The sequence below is a fragment of the Electrophorus electricus genome, chromosome 21, assembly GCF_041902795.1.
Source record: "Electrophorus electricus isolate QZ-2024a chromosome 21, ASM4190279v1, whole genome shotgun sequence".
NCBI classification, from domain to species: domain Eukaryota; kingdom Metazoa; phylum Chordata; class Actinopteri; order Gymnotiformes; family Gymnotidae; genus Electrophorus; species Electrophorus electricus.
Window position 1 is genome coordinate 13,310,116 of NC_137517.1, and position 12,385 is coordinate 13,322,500.

General features: G+C 38.4%; 1 protein-coding gene across 3 annotated transcripts in view; it reads right to left on the reverse strand.

Moving 5' to 3' along the window:
* Positions 1 to 9,530: 9,530 nt before the first annotated feature.
* Positions 9,531 to 12,385, reverse strand: part of col27a1a (collagen, type XXVII, alpha 1a) — an 81,750-nt gene continuing 78,895 nt past the window's right edge. For all 3 annotated transcript variants that reach the window (XM_081704304.1, XM_081704305.1, XM_035521251.2), the window contains one exon: positions 9,531 to 12,385. This exon is cut by the window's right edge and continues 447 nt beyond it. The gene's annotated coding sequence lies outside the window, so the exon portion shown is untranslated.

Genomic DNA, 12,385 nt, shown 5'->3' on the forward strand with positions numbered 1-12,385 from the left:
GTTAATAAGGCATTGGATTTGAGTGTTATATCTACTCCTGAGGCAAATGCTGAAATGTGTGAAGATTTTATGAGGTGTTTTATCTGCAAATGTTATACTATAAGTGTCACGAATGGCCACCCTCCTGACATCCCTGTTTTCATAGTTTCCCTGTTGTCTGTTTTCCTTCTGCTTCCTGGTTGTTCCGTTTCATAGTTTCATTTTCTCCACCGCTCGTCTGTTCCTTTATTCCAGTCCTTTGGTTCTCCCTGTTCATATGTTCATATGTGTCTGATTAGTGCTTGATTGTCTTGGTTATTTAAACCCTGCGTTTGGTTTCCCATGTTGGTTATTGTGATGTTATGTTCCTTCTGTCAGGTTTAGCTTATGCTTGTTGTAATGTCATCGCCATTGCTTTTCTGTTCACTCCGGTTGTGTATTATTTTACTCTTAGTGTTGCCCCTTTGGGTTTGTTTTGCCCTTCGTGTTTGTATTTACCTCATTTAATAAACTGCCTCCTGCATTTGCGTTCTACCTCTTGCCTCATTCTTACTGGAATCGTAACAATAAGCATTTAAATTTTACTTATTCGGCTATTCTTTTTCCATAACAGTTTGAGCCTGTTGCAGATGCTGGTCACATTTCTTAAAGTAATCAGTCTCATGGTGGGATGTTGGGATGGTGGGAATTTTGTTAATATTAAGTGTAATCTGTCAGCATGGGAGCAATATAGATATTAAATTGACTTCTCTGCCAAGTCAAACGTTTACAGTCAATTCTACGGGTAATAATATTAATAACTTAATTACATTCTGAGGGCTATAGTTCAATAATAGTTCTGGCTTCAGGTTATAATGGAAAGGCCATAATTCAGGCAACAGGGTTCAACAGTTCTAACGAATAGGGAGACTGCTCTGTGTTCTATGTGGTTTTCAGTTTCTGATTAGCCTGTTCAATTATTTTGTTTATTTTCCTTTTTTTCCATGTTTTCCTTATGTTTGTTATCATGTTTTCCATGTCGGCTCTGGACTGTTTCAATGACTCTGATTTTGGATTTGCCCCAATTATATCTCAGTCTTCTTAGTGATTGCATCTGCTTCTCTATTGCGCCACATTACAAGTTATATCAGGTCCCCCAACAGACTGGGTACACACACAATTTTTTTTCTTCCAGTTCTGCTACATGTCTGGGTGGTTAGATATGTCACAGAATTCTCTCCCCCCACGAGTCACATGGTTTGGCCTGCTGCGTGCAGTGAGAGGTTCTTGTTTTTGGCGTTTGTAACCACGCCTGCACACACCTGGATCTGGTTTAATCTTGCTATGTCTATGTATTTAAACCCAGGTTCATTTGTGCAGTACTGTCGGTCATTGTTCATGTTTGCCCTTGTTTTTGTAGAAGTTGTTAATGTTCACGCTAGTTAGCTTCATGTTCATGTTAACTGTTTATGTTAAGTGAGTGCCATCGTTCTATTAGTTGTTTGTTAACGTCTGTCACTGTCAAGGGAGTCTGTGCTTCGTGTTCCATGCCCTCTGGCACTCAGGCTGTTACAATATCAATTAACACAACTTTGATATACAGTTGTATTTTTTAAGAAAGTGGTAAAAATAATCAATGTAAAACATTATTTAAAATTCCCTTTACTTTTTATTTTCCCTTTTGTGTAATAACAAACTCATCCTACCAACTATTTGCCGAATAGTGATCATTGCCTGGGTTTGGCACAGGACCTGCTTGTATCACTGATTAAAAAATGTGTAGAGAAAAATACAATTGTGTTATCTAAATACAATATGTAATATGAAAATAAGGATGCAGCTGATTAAAGATTAAATTGGAAGGAATTTAAATATTACTGTAAAGGGGGGAAGTGGATCACGAAGCAGATGCATTTGCTGAGAACAGCAAGATTTATTATGGACAAATCCATAATTAGAGTTGTTTAGTAAACAAAAAGAAACAAAACACATAATGAAAGAAGGAGAAGCAGGCTATAACAATGACACAAGCAACATTAAGAACAAACAACTAACACTAGCGATAACATAAACAACAGGCATAGAAAACACGAGGCTTTGAATACAAACACAGGCTAGGAATCACAAAGACCAGCAATCTAACAGTGAATAACACAGGGTTTAAATTCACAGGGTAATGAGGACTAATAATAAACAGGTGATAACTAATAAAACAGCAAAAACCAAAACAAGGACCGGAACAGCAACGGAGAAGATGAAGATAAGGAATGGAACCAACTCAAAACAAAGACATGAGACAGGGTATCCAGGGAGACAGGTTGCTAGGTAGAGCCAATTGTCATCATTACATAAAAGTGTGATTTGGAATACAAATATGCAACCATTACATGAAAGGTTAATTGTTATAAACAGGTGCAATATAAAGCACAATTTAGTGTGTTAGATATGTCTCTTCAAAGTTCAAAGTTTATTTGTCACGTATATAGTCAAACATGGTATAACTGGCAGCGACATGCTTTTTTGTAACTGCTCTGTCTGTGGCCAAGGAGAGATATAGGGAAATGCTTGTGTTCTTTTCTTCTGCCCTTTGTGACTCTGTGCCTCATGGAGGGGCAATTGGAAGGTTGAGGAGAGGTTACATGCACATCACCCAACCACCAACTTTGATCAGGCTGCGCTTTCATGCGGTGTGTGTCATTATCCATTCTTGAGCTCATATAATGATTACAGTGTAGTTACGTTTACCATACTAGCTATATTTAATTTAATTTAATTTATTATGCAAAAAAAGAAAATAAATAAAAAGTATTTCATTTATGCCTGTTACCATTCCTCACACTTGTTAATATGACCATGCCTTTATTTATTATTTTAGGTTTATAGAGACTCCACATCATATGCTCCATCCTCTAGTTTTCCATTTACAGCATTTAGCAAACACTTTTATGCAAAGCAACTTATAATTTTGACCAAGGACATTTTGAATGTTAAGGGCCTTGCTCAGGGGCTCAACTGTGGTAACTTGGCAATGGTGGGGCTTGAATGTGCAACCTTCTGATTACTAGTCCAGTACCATAACTGCTCAGTTAACCCTGCCCAATTTTAGGATCGTATACCGAACTACAAAGGACCCTACTGTTCTAGAGAATTGACAAATGTATTATACAGCAGTGTAGTAAGAGTCTATTCTGTGTTGACCAAAGGAGGATGGGTTCCCCTTTTTGTGTTTTGGTTTCTCTTGAGCTTTTTCACTCTCAGGCTTAGGGAGTTTTTCTTCACTACTGTCGACTCTGGCTTGCTCTACTGGGGCTGTTTTTACAACAGCTGTTGTAAAAAGCACTATATACATAAACTTTGCTTTGCCTTAAGAATCCCATTACAACTGTTATAATTCCTGTTTTAATCAGCGGTGTTTTACATTATATAGCCAAGCCCACCAGCTATCTTCTCTACCACTATTTCTTTAACAAGTGAATTTTTGTCATGGGAGGCCAGTCGTGGGAGGGACACGCCCACTCCTGCTCAGGACCGCACCACACACCTGCCACGCTCACAATCACCTGATTACCATCCCAATGCACCTGTTCCTTATTTTTCTCTTTTTATTTAAGCCCACGGGTATCTGAAGTCAGCGCTGCACATTAACGGACTGTAGATCGACTTACTGAGCGCCACTGAATGCTGACTTCTTCTCGCGTCTACTTTTACCTTTGTCTTTTATTTCTCTTTGTCATGGACAATGCTACTTACTTGAAACTTCACCTCTCGCGCTTTCTGTGCTGTCAACGTCACAGTTTTGAAAATTCTTATACCTTAGAGCCCTTACCTGATTCGTAATTTTGTAAAAATTACCTACTGCTGCAGTGTTCATGGGGATATAAAAAACAACATTCTTCCAAAAACAGTATCTAAAATGCATCATCTATGTGTCTCAAATCTGTTTTGCATAGCCAAAGTGAAGTGGCCTCAAGCTGCTGCCCAAATGCTTCCAGTTCTGTTATTTGATAGAATTTGATAGAAATCAAAATAGCAAAAAATTGCGCCTACAATTTTATGCCCTTGTTTTTTACAACCAACATCCACTAACATCACAATAACCAACTCCTAGTATGGTTGTACCAAACAGAGTAGTGATCACAGCCAGCTTAGTTTGGTTTGATTCTTCCCCTTTCAGGACTATGCAGTAGAGAACAGCAATTCCCCCTCATCTTCCTTGACTGTATTTTTTTTACCATTGAATAACCCACAACACCCATTCTGGAGCACCAAGTTATGGGAAACAGAGAGTCAGTTTCAGCAAGTCTAGAATTCCACCACCATTATCAGGTTTTAAATTTCACCAAATAATGTTTAAAACTCCTACAGGGACACGTGATCAACTTTTATGGCTATTTGACCTCAGTCTGGTGGACTCAAGAACCATAAAATCTCACTTGAAATTTGGAGGTAGGTACCATTCTTTGGACTGTTCAGAATTGCAATGGGTAATAAAAAACCCATATTCCCAAATGGCTACTGGAATCTAACCTTCCCCAAAAGACAGTTCTTCCCCTGAGAGTCACAGTGGTATCACATTTGACTATTTTTAAAAGGAAAATGTAAAGCTATATATTTAACTGTGCTGCAATATGCATCCACAGTGCCACCTAATTATGGCAATACCATTCTCAACCCAAGCACCATTTGAATAATGTCATTTGAACCTAATTCATCATACATAATGCTCCAAAATTGTCCCTGTCAAACCATGAACGCAATCTTCAGTCTACAAAAAGAATGACGAGCAGATCAAGTACTGGCAGCATCGGTTCAGTGTAACATTACTCAACACATAAAGCACAAGTAAGCTCTATGTCCTATTTGTGAATCAACCTAGATGTTAATGTCTCACTTCACTCAAAGCCAGTGAAGACCACTTCTAATGCTCCATAAAGTATTATGTATTGATATGGAATATCCTTCACATTTAAAAGCAATTTAAAAACTGTCACGGAATGCTCCCATCTCACTGTCACGTGGTACGGTCCGCCACGTACAGTGGGAGTTCATTGTTTGTCTCGTTTGTAACCACACCCATGTTTAGCACACACCTGCACCTGCTTTAGTCTTGTTAAGTCTGTCTGTATTTAAACTGTTGTAGGTGTGTGCTTAGTTGTCAGTTATTGCCCATGTTCATGTTTGTGCTTATTGTCGCTGTTTTGTTCGTGTTACGTGTTGGTGTTGCATGTGAGTACCGTTTGTCTTCATTGTTTGTGCAATACTCATTCAGACTCTTTCAACGTATCCTTAAAACTTGAATAAGGAATTACACAGTGTAACAGTACATACTCTACCGTACAGACATCTACAGCTTTAAGCAACATCAAAAGACAATGTCAAAAAAAATAATACACAGGAATCCTTTTCATCCATCCAATAACTTACTGACAACGGAGTAAACCAAAGCCATAAAATGGTCAGATACTTTTAGTGGTCAGTAAAAGTATCTCACCATTTTATGTCTTTGGTTTACATATGATTACGTATGGAGAACGTATGATTACTATATCTATGAATTTTCCCATAATGCTAAATCAGTTCCACTACCACCAAAGAGTGACAGCCTTTGACTTTCACAGCTGCAAGATTTGGCAATTTCTACTGTACTATTTTTTTCTTTTCTCTTTTTTCAAAAACCAGTATTAAAATACTAATGTGGTTAATGGGGCTTTGAGACAGTTATCTATTAATTACTTAATTACTTATTTTCTTATGGTTTTACTCACTGGAAGTAATGTGGTCATTTACATAACTTGATCGGTAGGTCTATGCAGTCTTTAAAATCAGCATTGGTTAATTATGTTTGGTGTTATTTGTGACTTTGTCAAACATAACTCATTACATATCTGATAAAGTTTTTCTTTCCCTGATTATCAACCAGCAGAAGAGAACTGGTGTTTGCTGAATCAGAAGAGACCAAAAGTCAGATGTGTAACTTTGTGCTTTAAGTCAAAGTAAATGTAATGTGTGTTGTAATTGTCCAGTAGAAAGAAAAGAACACAAGTATGTGTATGTTGGAGAGGAAGCAGTTGTGAAGAAAGATAACAAACGTACACCCATTTTTACATTTGTACTGTAGGTTCTCTTTTTAGTTATCCTACAGGAAATGGAGAAACACTCAAGATAACTGAAACAGAAATATCACAGACCAACATCTCTGCATACATTTAAAATTGCATACATTTATTTAAAGATTTTTTTTCTCAGGAAGTAATAAGTGTCAGGAATGCTGGATGTCAGACAATCTCAGGTTGGAGAGCAAATGTGCAAACATGGCCCTGAAGGTTTCTGTTGCTTACAAAGGCCGTAAGGCAACTGACCGTGGTCATCTACAGAGCAGGTGAAGTCCATTCATTTCACATGCACTGGTGCAGGTGCTGAGACACAACAGACAAATAAAACAAATCTAACTCAATACTCAATACTCAATACTCTAGTATTCGATGGTGAAATAAATGTCAAAAGAAGTCATTTTTTTTAACCCATTAATGCGAGGTCCCCTATGCTCACCTGTCTGTTGTCCCAACTGGTCAAGCCCACAGTTCCTTCTCCCTGTTAACAACAGAGAGAAATAAATCTTCACGACAGCTGTTTCTTTGGCTCCAGGGGAAGTAGAGGCAGCCTGGCCATCCTGGCACTTGTCCTGCCTCTTGTTTTTATCCTCAGTCTTGCATGGCCGGGGCACACGGTTGCGACGTGGCACCAGGGAGGGGGCAGGCGGAGCTGGGCGCGCAGCTCTGCTCTCTACCTTATGTAAGGTCGCCCTCCTGATGAGCAGCGGTTTGTGGCAGCTCAGGTCATACTGGTGCTGGGAAGCTTCGACCTTGGAGGCACACTGACGGGCTGACGTTAGCCTCTCCAGGTCCTGGTAGAGGACCTCACCCACTTCTGGCCTGGTGTAAAATGTAGAGTTCACCTCACTGTGCTTGTCCTGCACCTTTCCTGGGACTTCCCTGACATGTTTGTGGGGGACATGTAGGGTCACAGCAGGCTTGGGGCTTTTTTGTTTGAGAGCAGGCAGCGTTGGGTGGAGGGCGGGTAGCCTTGAGATGGATGGAGCTGGTGGAGTGTGATCAGCCTTCACACTCACAGCACTGCTCTTGGTGTGTGGCTCTACAACCAGAGAAGGGAACCGAGATTTGCTGCATCGCTGACCTTCATCCAGGAGTCTGCCTGTTGACTTTCCACCATTTTTTACATCAGTGGCCTTCAGCAGTGCCGCTAATGTTGTGCCCGTGCCAGATTTTCTCAGGTTTTGAGAGACTTGAGGTTTATATTGCTTCCTCTGGGGGACTCCAGAAATTTCTGGGAAATAGTGGCTGCTTCCTCCTCTGTGCGAATTAACGAAACGAAAAGGAGAAATATTTGGGTTGGCCATTGCCTCCATAGAGCTTTTGGGTAGAGCTGGGATGGTCTTCAGATTAGGGAAGAAGTTCTTATTTGTACTTCCTGCCCCCCTCATGGTGATCTCACTGGGGAAAACCAGAAAATATATTAAATCTTTAATTACTTTACAAATAAACTATAAACTATAAATTATACCTCTATAAACTTATTCTGTTCAACATTCTCTTAATGCAAATGACACGTACATCAAAAAGATTTTACATAGTACAAAAAGTGCATATTAATAATATTGATCATTTTGATAATGTATTATTTGAAGTTTATCAATTGATATCCCACTAAATGTATATTTATAAACTTTCTCTTAAATTAAACTATGCAGCATTTTACATAACACAATTTGTGTATACTATTTGCATTTTACTTTATTATTTACTTGTATATTATTTTCCAAAAAACCCTTAGTTGATATCCAACTACTCTTCAGCAAACGTTTGTCATGATAAGGGCTCGTTCCCACTGATCACGTGGTACGCCCCGCCACGTGCAGTGGGAGTTCACTGTTGACTGTTCGGTGTGACGTGCGTCTTGTTTGTAAATACGCCGCCCTTGTTAGCGCACACCTGCACGCGGTTCTTCGTTTCATGTGTGTGTGTTTCGTTCGATATCGGTCATCGTACATGTGTACACGTTCGTGTTAGTGTTCATTGTTTACTGGTTGTACTGCTTGTGTGTGTGTTTTCCTGTCCCTATGCACTCTTTTCATATAGACGTTTCCCAGTTTGCCTTAAAGAGAATAGTTAGGCCTACCTTTGATATCGGAGAAATCTATAACTGACAATAATCCAATTTATCCACAGGAAAATGTGAAATAACAATTGTTGAATATCCTTGTAGTTCGTAGTTTGGTTTGTCCAGTTTGCGCACTCTGTCAAAATGGTAACCATGACGCCAGTTAAGCCTTTTTATATATCTGCTTCTGTGACGTCACAAACAGCAGGTGTGACGACATAAACACGGCAGTCTCGTTTTAGCATTACTAAAATGTACTTCTGGACTGTGTATTACTGGACCTTTTGATTGATAGTTAGTGTAAGTTAAAATATCTTATTTCCTCTCAAGCGCAGAGGTTGTTTAGCCATAAAGCTCCAGTGTTCTGTCCATGAATATATTAGGCGTATCCAGCTATGGAACTGTTCATCTTATTTGTTTTTGATGCATTTTTTTTTCAATGTATAAACCATTCACATATACACTGTGAATGTGTATAAAATTTCTTGTATTTGTAATATTAATTGAACGTTTTGCCCCCTCAGTCCCTTAACAATATCACATCATTCGAGCTCTGTTCACTTTTTTTATGTGTCGCATTGTAAGAACCCACATGTAAATCTCCCCATGCTGACAAACCTGCAAGTAACATATTTTCTTCCTCATCTCCCTGATGCTTTTTGTTTAATCTTGCTAGCTATTATTATTATTATTATTATTATTATTATTATTATTATTAATATTATTATTAACATTTATATAGCACCTTTCTCAGACTCAAGGACACTTTACAGGCAGGTATCAACTGTTATAGTCACTCACATGCCGATGATTAGTTAACATGCTACCTTAAACTTCAACCTAGATTTTGGTGTTTTTTCTCCTCCTGTAATGGTACATTGGAAATGATTAGATTTCTTTGGCTAAAGCGATGTCTTCATTAAGGCCCATTTCATGTGAACTTGTTTCTTTCTTTTTTTTAATTAAATCTGGCAGACAACCTTAATAATCATGGCTTTTACACTTTGACCAGGTGGCTAAATTCACTAGGTTAGCTAGCTACCCTGAATCATCAAGAATTGATTCAGCAAACAATCAGGATAGATTTTCATTTCGTTTTGATTCAAACATGTCAGGACAAAATAGCTAAGTAAAGTAAATAGCTAGGTTAGGTAGTTAACCACTCAAAGTAGCTTACTTTAGGTAGATATTGGTCAAAATGCACTCTTAACTAGTTACACTAGCTAGCAGCTGTGATTAAGCTGTGATAAACAAATATTGACAATCATAGATTTTAGATTCCTCAAAACAACTATTCTACATTTTGATGACATCTTTGCACGTTCTGGGTCTTCATTTTTACATTAGGTGTCCCAAAAAATAAATAACCAAAAATAAAAAATGGAAAGACACACTGCAGCATGTAGGAGCATCTTTAATGGGAATGTTAGTATTTATTCCAGCTCTGAATCCACATATTTAACCAAGCATGGAAAACTGCATAAAGGAAAGCAAGGCAGAACAGACTGAAAACTGTCAAAATATGCCAACGTTCAGGCAAGCTTTCGGAAGAGAAACTGTCACATAAAGTGATATGGTGAGCCAGTGCATGATGCAAGAAAGAGTGAGGTAACTGGGATTAACAAATGTCTACAAAAATGAATGTAAAACTTCACATGTCATAACCTCTTTGAAAAGCTAATATGATTGAAGACAGCTCCATATGGTATGATTTGGATTATCGCAGACAAAAATAAACCTATAACAAAATGAAATATAAAGGATAGGAAAACAACAGGAAAACATTGTAATATATTGTTCTCTGGAGCCCCAAATTTACACACAAAAAAGAAGAAATCTATCAACTCCAAGACCAGTTGGGATGCTGTTACATGAAGTTATCTGGAGACATTTTCTGTTTGGACAGAAAAAAAGTGCCTCCTTTGGTTCCCAACCACATATACAATATTTAAATAAGATTAAATTAGATAGAAAAGGGACTCATTGTATACACCAAAGCTTGAATAATTATACACTTGTATGCAAAGAGAGAAGAAATTGAAGGTGTCCTAATAAATCCTCACTGGTTGCACAGATCAGAATTCTCAGAAATGGGTGAGAACGTTTTGGGTGCACAATAGCCTCACGGGGTCTGGGCACGATGGGTCATGCATAGGTAAGCGCCTCATACAAGGATGTACAAAAAGATTAGCCCTTGTATGCCTCGGTTCTGGTTCTCTTCGAAATTGTTACTGTACTATTATTGAACCAATTATATCTTAAATGACATTTTATAGCATTACTAACTTTGTTGTGAAGTGTCCTGGTGAATTTCTGGCTAAATCAATGCTCACATCCTACTCGTGATATGACTGTAATCGACTTTGACGTGATCTTTTTTAATTTGGTGTAGTCCTTACATTTGTTTGCTCTTCCTTATACTGCTCCTAAAGTGTTAACATCTTAACTCACTTTACATAATTTCATAAGTGAGCTCTACTGCTTCTGCCCACAAACACTTTTTATTGCCCGTAAGGCAGATGACGTACCGCTTACAACTGTTCGATCAAAGCTTTTCATTTGCCAATTTCGGCAGGACTAACGTGGCTACATAATGTTATGCTGGACCAATCATGGTTAACACAACATGCTATCCTGGACTAAATGGTTAACACAACAGATCAAACTATCCTGAACCAATTGCGGTTAACACACCAGGTGCTATCCTTGACCAATCACAGGTAACACAACAGGTAATGCAAACTTGGACCAATCAGACATTAAAAAAATAAATAAATAAAAGCATGCTACTATCCTGCAGCAAAGAGTATCTGCAGAGCCCGTGATCATATGACATATAAAATGTGATACTGGCCTGTCAGAAAACCCTGGCAAGTAAATTTAACAGATCTTGGATTTAAACTTATGCAACCTGTCACACTGTCCTTGCCATATGGATTACTTGGGCTAACTTGAACCCAAGCCATTGTCTGTAAGAATGTGTCAAACATGGAGGTGCTGTATTTCATAACGCCGATAAAGACAAAATGAACAACAGCTAAAAAAATTCTAAATTAGAAAATTCTCTTAGAACAGGCACTTCATCCTTTCATGATGATTCTGTTGGTGAATTTAATCACAGATTCTATTTGGCAAGGAAGCACAAATTGGTAACTCCATAATAAATAAAAGGGCATATTCATGACCCTGCTGCACCCTTAACACAAGACTTTTGCAAAGAATATCAGAATGCCTGTGACAATTTAGCTATGTTTTCTCACTTAGTGTTTTGATCTGTCATGTCTGTGACTACTTGGTTTTTAAGTGTGACTGAAGTACATGAAAGTCATTTACAGGATTTAGAACAATTCAAGGGCCACAGCTCAACATCTTTGAACACAGCCAGTTAAGGCATTTCAAATAGCACCTTGTCACTATGGTAAGAGGTAGACACACCCCTCAAAGTAAGACACACCCACAGGACTAGCACACCTGCACAGTAATGTAATGACACACCCCTCTGCCCATAAGACATGCCAAGTCTGAGTATCACACACACGTTCAATTAACACTCCACCTCCGTTTGCCTGAGAAATGCCACTGGATCTCTATGGCCACAATCCCTTTCCGTCAGGACATGTGACTAATGTGTATAGAACATGGCATAGGTGATGTAAAGATCTGTCACACGGACCTGTCTCACACACACACACACACGCACGCATGCTCTCTCTCTCTCTCTCTCTCTCTCACACACACACACACACACACAGACACACACAAATACACACACACACAGCTCTGTACTAAAGTCTCTGACTAGTCACAATAAAACACACAGACATGCTAACACTCACACTTCCCTGTCTGATACTGTGTTAAAATCACACTTTTGATTGACAGTACACCTGAAAAGCCTTCCAGTTACCCACACAATATGTAATCAATATCTAATAATCAATTTGCTTCTGTTACCTATTGCACTTTGAGCATTAATATCGGTACTGTATAAAAAGTATAAAAAACTGTATAAAAGATTAGAAAGAAGTGTGTGTGTGTGTATTTTGATATACATACACTATATATATATATAATTTTTCCCATTTCTCTTAATTCTTCTCTTTAATAGACCATATTTCCTTGGTACAAGCATCACAATAACTTATAATATTCAACTAAGAGTAAGTGTGTGTGAGAGAGAGAAAGGAAGTAAAAAAGAGCATGAATGAAGAGAGAAAGAAAGAGAGAGAGAGAGAGCATGGCAGTTCCT